The sequence below is a fragment of the Porites lutea genome, chromosome 8 (assembly GCF_958299795.1).
Source record: "Porites lutea chromosome 8, jaPorLute2.1, whole genome shotgun sequence".
Classification (NCBI taxonomy): domain Eukaryota; kingdom Metazoa; phylum Cnidaria; class Anthozoa; order Scleractinia; family Poritidae; genus Porites; species Porites lutea.
The window spans coordinates 32657616-32664094 of NC_133208.1; positions in this window are offsets into that span (position 1 = coordinate 32657616).

Below are 6479 nucleotides of genomic sequence, written 5' to 3' on the forward strand. Positions count from 1 at the left end.
ATAGGAAAAAATTAAAAGTTGTGCGTTAAGCAAGTAAATTCCCGCCGCTCCAAATTTTTGCCAAGAAGACAATTATTGTAATGTAGTACATGTAAGTGTGCTGAACTTAAAACGGTTCTAAATTAATTTTCGCGCGGCGAGCTTAGCTACATGCGTGACTGACAACATTCAAAATGATTCCCCTGAGTACAAGTGTAAAATAAGCATGAATACGTTTTATTGTCAGCCTCAAAACCGAGTCTGTTTAGACAAAGGAGGGTCTTTTATCATACCCTCAGCCTCCTGAAGGATTAATTACTAAACAGTGGCAAAATTGATGTTAGACGTTTGGCTTGATGTAGGCCTATTTATATCAGATGGAGCGATCTAGCAAAGCTGAGCAGCAAAGAATAAGCGAATAGCTGCAGTAGTTGCAAAGATTATTTTTCTTTATCCCTCCTTTTCTCTGTTTTCAGCCTCGATCCAGACTTTTTGTTTAACTGTTCGAGCGTACTTGAATACGCAAAAATACGGACAGCGTTTTGCTGTCTAATTGCAAGCGCGATTCTTTATTGATAACCTTTGAAAATCTGCTGCCGAGTTAGAGAAACAAATTATTCTTTCATCGCGGTTTTGTCCAATAATTGACTCTTTTGCTAAGTGCATCATTTATACTCCTTCATTTTTTTCTGCAGATTTTCCAGCGCCTTATCTTCCTCGTAGCTCTTTTTCATTATGAAGACTTTTTGTGCCTTCATACTTGCAGCCTTGGTTGTAGCTGTGACGTCATACTATCAAGGTAAGAAGGCTTTCACAAAATAAGGTGTTTTTAATTTAAGGTGGCTCTCAGCGCTCGACCAGTATTTTTGTTAGCATGCCTGCCACCTTTCAGCCTAATCTTTATTTTACATATATTATACCACTTGTTATTATGGACGGATTAACTTACAATAGACGGTATATAATGGTCTTATTATTTTTTCGAGATTGAAGTGAATATTCTATGCAATCTATAAACTCTACTGAGCCAAGTTTCGAAAAATTTTAAACGAAGAATTTTTAGATATCAATAGCTTGAAATTTCTAAATAAGGGGTATAATTTATATGCAATCTGAAGACCTGTTGACCTTTATAATACAAATTTGATTTCGGTCGAAATTACCCCTCGATCAGTTTAACAAATATCCCTAATATACTTTCTACAAACCGTTGTGAGCAGGTTCTAGTTCAAAGAGATTACCATACTTTCGGCCTAGATGATGATGATAAAATGACCTTTACCGGAAAAATGACGATGGTAATAATAATAACAACAATTAATAATAATAATAATATGTTATCATTACTATTATTATGATTAAAATGATAAATGTGGAGACAAAAATTTATTATTATTTTGACTTAGATGAAGCAACTGAAGTCTTCAAATGCCCAATCTGTGTTGGTCTGGGTAAGAAAGCAGAGAGAAAGTGTGACAACGAGGCCGTTTACCGAGCCTGTCACGCAGAAGATGCCGTCTGCGTGAGCACCAAAAATGGCGAATTGGTTATGAGAGAATGCCAGAGTAAAAAGTACTACAACGAGTACATCGTTCCAAAGTGTGACGGTATTGAGAACTGTGAACACGCAATGTGCGAGGAATCTGACTGTACAGCGTATCTGTCCAAAGGTAAGAGTCAAGAATACTTATATTAATGAGCGAAACACAAGGCCCGGAATGAAGAGCTCTAATAAAAAAATTACGTTTTACTTAACATTCCATGACCTGGGGCCGGTTGCTCGAAGCCTGGTTAGCGCTAACCGTTGGTTAAGAGGTATCAAAATGTATAGGTTTCCATGGTATTTAACGCTGGTTAGCACTAACCATGTTTCGAGCAACCCGGGCCTGTACTCTAAGAGACCATAGAAATAAAGTCAAAATGTTTAAAACTCAAGTTGATTTCATAAGTCAGAGTACAGTGTGTAGATTGTCCTGGGCCGAGTTGTTCAAAATTGGGTCAAGATAACCCGGGGTTTGTGCGAGATTTGAATTCAGATTTGAAAGCTTAAAAAGCATTTCAGTTTTAATTCTTTTTGTCTACAAGATGATGATTGAAAGCTCTAAACACAACGGAGAAAATTATCCGAGAAAATGCTTTTGAACACGAGAAAAAGAAATCAGGGTTAAATTCAACCCCGGGTTAAGCGCTAATCGGCCTTCCAACAACTGGGCCCTGGTGTATACATGTAATTGACAGTTTTTAAGTGTTCAATCTCATTCTTGTGAAATATCTTGGAATAAGGTAGCCTGCTTGGGGGATATCATGTGAAAAGTAGACGCCCGAGAGACACGCGAGGGGAGACGCGAAAGCGGGGGGCGGGGGAGAGTTTCCTCGGCCCTCGCGGCTTCGCCGCTTACTCCCACGTTCTCTCGTGTCGCCCAAATAGAAGAGCTTGTTCGCAGGCGAGGAAAAATGTAGTCTACAATCTCAAAAACCTCTCGTCCAATCAGCGTACATGTGCTAGAAATCGCTCAGTTATTAAATTGAAAAAGTAGAAGTCAGTCAAAGAATACTTAAACCTCGAAAGCAAGCTCTCCACGAAGCCCGCTACTCGGGGGAGCGAGGGGGAATTGTTCTCTTCCGTCCCCACCCCCAGAGAGCTTGATCAGAGGCTATGAATATATGAAATATAATGAACATTAACTTCCTTTTTTTGTTACTTGTTACGGCAGCACAAGGTCCGTAAATTGAACGGAGATGTTGTATGCAAATAAAGTTTGAGTCTATGGATGAATTCTTATTACTGGTATATTAGGCGTTTAACCTTGTCTATTACGTGCATAAATGTATATCTATAAGTATAAACATCAGTGAAATACCAGGGTGAGCCTAATAGCCCTAATTAAATGATATTCCGTGTTGAAACTACAGTATCTCGAAGAGAAACTTCGTATCTCCAAGCAGTTGCGTAGAGGATGGTTTGAAAGGCAGAAAAAAGGATTTTGCATTTTAATTTCTTTGCAATAAAATGATTAGTTAAAAAAGTACTAAAATTTCACTTACAAGATTTTAAAAAACCTTTTCTCCGTATTTGTTTGTAGATAAGAAAGAGACGTATGATACGCCACTGGAGTGTCCTGTTTGCATCGGAATGGGAGAAAACGCCGAAAGTGATTGTGATGAATCCACTCAATCTTTTATGTGCAACGATAAGATTGCAGCGTGCATAACAGTTAAAGACAGTGGCCTGTTCTGGCGTGATTGTCTAAACTACAACTATTACCGCAGTGCTATAAAGCCTTTTTGCGACAGGAAAGAAGGCTGTGAGACATCGTTTTGTAGGGAACAAGGATGCTCGGCGCCTCTGTCCACTGATGAAGGAGAAGAAGGTAATGATTGTCGGTACAGTGGTCTTTTCTATTAATCCTTAACCGTACTGAAAGACAATAATATTATAATAGTCTCACTCTGCAGCCGTTTTTGTCTCGTCACGCAGAGCCGTGACGAAACAAAAACAGCCGCGAGGGAGGGCTTCGTCAGTCCAAGGAACGTTTGCGTGAGTGGCTATAATTTTAAGAGCTAAATAAAAGGAGTTTTTATCACAAACAAAGTGGGTTTGCATCCATTCGGAAATAGTGTGTTAAGACTGCGAGAGAAATACTGAGTCTAGCTTCACAAAGCACTAACATTATATCTTTTAATTTTTTAGAGTATATTTTATTGTTAATTTTAATTTTCAGTGGAGGGAACAGGACTCTCTATCAATGGTGTCAAAATCCCTACTGGAACTGGAAATAAAAAAAGTAAGTTAAAAAACTTCCCTGTTAGCAAAGTGTACTTTTTAGATTATTATTGCCTCTGCTAAAATAATGAAAATAGATTAATTTTTCTGCGTGGAAATCCATAGGTCCTGGAAACTGAACCCCGAGGGTCAGTTTCTTCGGTCAGCGGCTTGATTTTAAAACTTATTGCTTTGCATCTTTGTTTTTGCGTTCTTTTTAAACTTAGGTACGGTAACAAAGTTATTTGTCTCAATCGATTGGCTTGACATTTTTCTACGATTGTATGCATACCAAGTTTGTTTGCATGCAATCACTAAGTTGAAACTTGCTTAATCTAAACATGTGTCGAACCAGCGTAAGTTGAAATGAAACGAAATCAGAGAAGTTTATACTCATTTTTTGGGTCAGGGGCGGGGGTGCTATTTTAAAAGAAACAACATTGAATGGTGTTTTTTAACCTGGCTTCTTACGTACGTGTCCTATTATAAAACGGACCATTTCTATAAATAAAGCCTAAACATTAGACCTTTCCTTGAATTATCCACATCTTGTCTAGTCCCCGCACGACAAGCCTTCTCGGTCGATGTATTTCGGCGCATTTCCGTTAGGCTGAGCTGGATATTACGGCCTGAGAAGTAGGCTTAATCCTCACCTTAAAATAGATTACATTACCACTCTGTATCCACTCTAACTGCTGTCTTGTGTTTGTTTGTTTTTTTCAGAGCTGTCAAACCCATTATTCAAACACTTTGCTTGAATTGTGTGCTTGTTTTTCACCATGTTTTATGGTCAAAGTGTTGTTTCATTTCCAACTTACATCTCACGTTATTTGAATGTTACGGTCTTCGTCTTTTAAAGGCACTTAAAGGAAATAAACAGTGTGTTATGTGTAGAACTGGCGTTTTAAGTTTTATGTCTGAACGCAATGATTGCTCCCAAAGGGACGAAAGAGCTCGAGACCCATATGAAATTGAGAAAAGCAGTTTTGGCATGAAAATACAGTTGTATGAGAATACAGTGGAAAGCTTAAATTTTTAGGAGTACTTGCTGAAGACTAAACAGTTTATTACAGAGAGGGTAGAAACCCATTCTAATGATGTTCACATAGAGACTTTTAGATTTGAGGACTAGAACGACTACGAGTACCAGATTTCATTTAAGATTTTACGCCTATTCTAAAAAAATAGACTCTTCGCAAAATAGACACACCGGAATACTTTATTGTACTTTCTTTCCACCTGAAAAATTAGTACTCTAATATCATAGGTGACGAATTACTCCTTAATTTTGGCGCGAAATTTCAGCGTTAATTTGTAATTTCACATGTGAAATTACCAAATTGCCTTGACAACCTGCCGTACGTCTCCGTTTCAAGATGGCGAAGAAGTTTTAAAATGTCATGAATGAAGATGTCGGGGCATAAAAAGACGCTTTAGAAAACCTGAACACACGAAAGAGCACATCAAGAAGGATTCTTAGAGGTATGTTGTGGAAAAATTCTGAAAACTTAAGCCAAATTTTAGCTCTAAACGTTTAAGAGAGTGGAGTTCACGATTGATCGATACGATCCATGATAAACAAGTCAAAAATCCTCGATTGCTAACGTAATTCGTCACCTATGATATTAACAGGTAATCAAATGGTCGTCACCATTTGATTACACATACTTATCTTTATTGGAGGAGCTTGTTGATTTCTCTCCCGAACACAAAATGATTAAACTTCTAATAGTTGATAACTTGTTTCCTCCACTACGACATTCTCGCTAAACCTCGTAGTAGAATCACGACGGCTATCACGTTTTCCCGCCAAGGTGCGTGTATTACTTTGTATCACTAGGGAAAATTTCGTACTCATAGTCGTTCTTGTCTTATAACCCTAGGGTCTCTACACACGGCTCGCGGGTCGCATTTAGACTCACGTGCTTTGAAACTATCAGCGAAAAAATTGGAAAACGCAGTTGCGGTCAGTGACATGATGTAACCATAACCAAAAAAGGGGTTTCATTTGATTAGTTGCACCAAAGAAGTTTGTCCACTTGTAAGCACATTATTAAATATATTGACAAATGAACTAGGTGCCGGAGAGGGCCAAAGTCTCGTCATAGAACGGAGTTCTCCCCTGTTTGGAAACCGTGAAAGATTCTTTCTTATACTCCAGCCGCCGCGTAAACAGAAATTTGATTTTCAAACTCCGCAGTCGCAGTCCGGGGGGGATAGAGGCACCCCTTAAGAGGCACCCCGGTAAGAAAAAGACGAGGATAAGCGTCGTCGAGTGTCTTGCGTTGAAAAATATCTATGTAAAAAGAAATATTGAAGACACATCTTCACTCCGCTGAGTTATGATTGACCTGTGAAAAGTGTCCGCTGGTTCACACTGTGCCGAATTGCGCAGGCGCGAAAACCATACCGGGTATGGCTTCTGTTCACAAATAAGAACGGTAATTTCGGCGCGATTTCTGTGACGGAGTGAAGCGTCACATATCGCATAGTTTGTGTGCCAGGGTGCAGTGTGAACAGGTACTCTGACCGGCCGTAGCGGAGGTGAATAAGTAGGAGAAGGGCTTGAAACCCACTGAGTCGGAAGTAAGTATTTAGGAGTGAGGAGTAGGATTAACTGCACCTTACCGTATCGGCCAACCGCTCCAGCAAAAAAAAGCCCGCTTAATGTCCGCCACTAAAGCCAATCGGTACAGTGTAGGCATGGCATTTGTACCAACCACCAATATGGCTACTG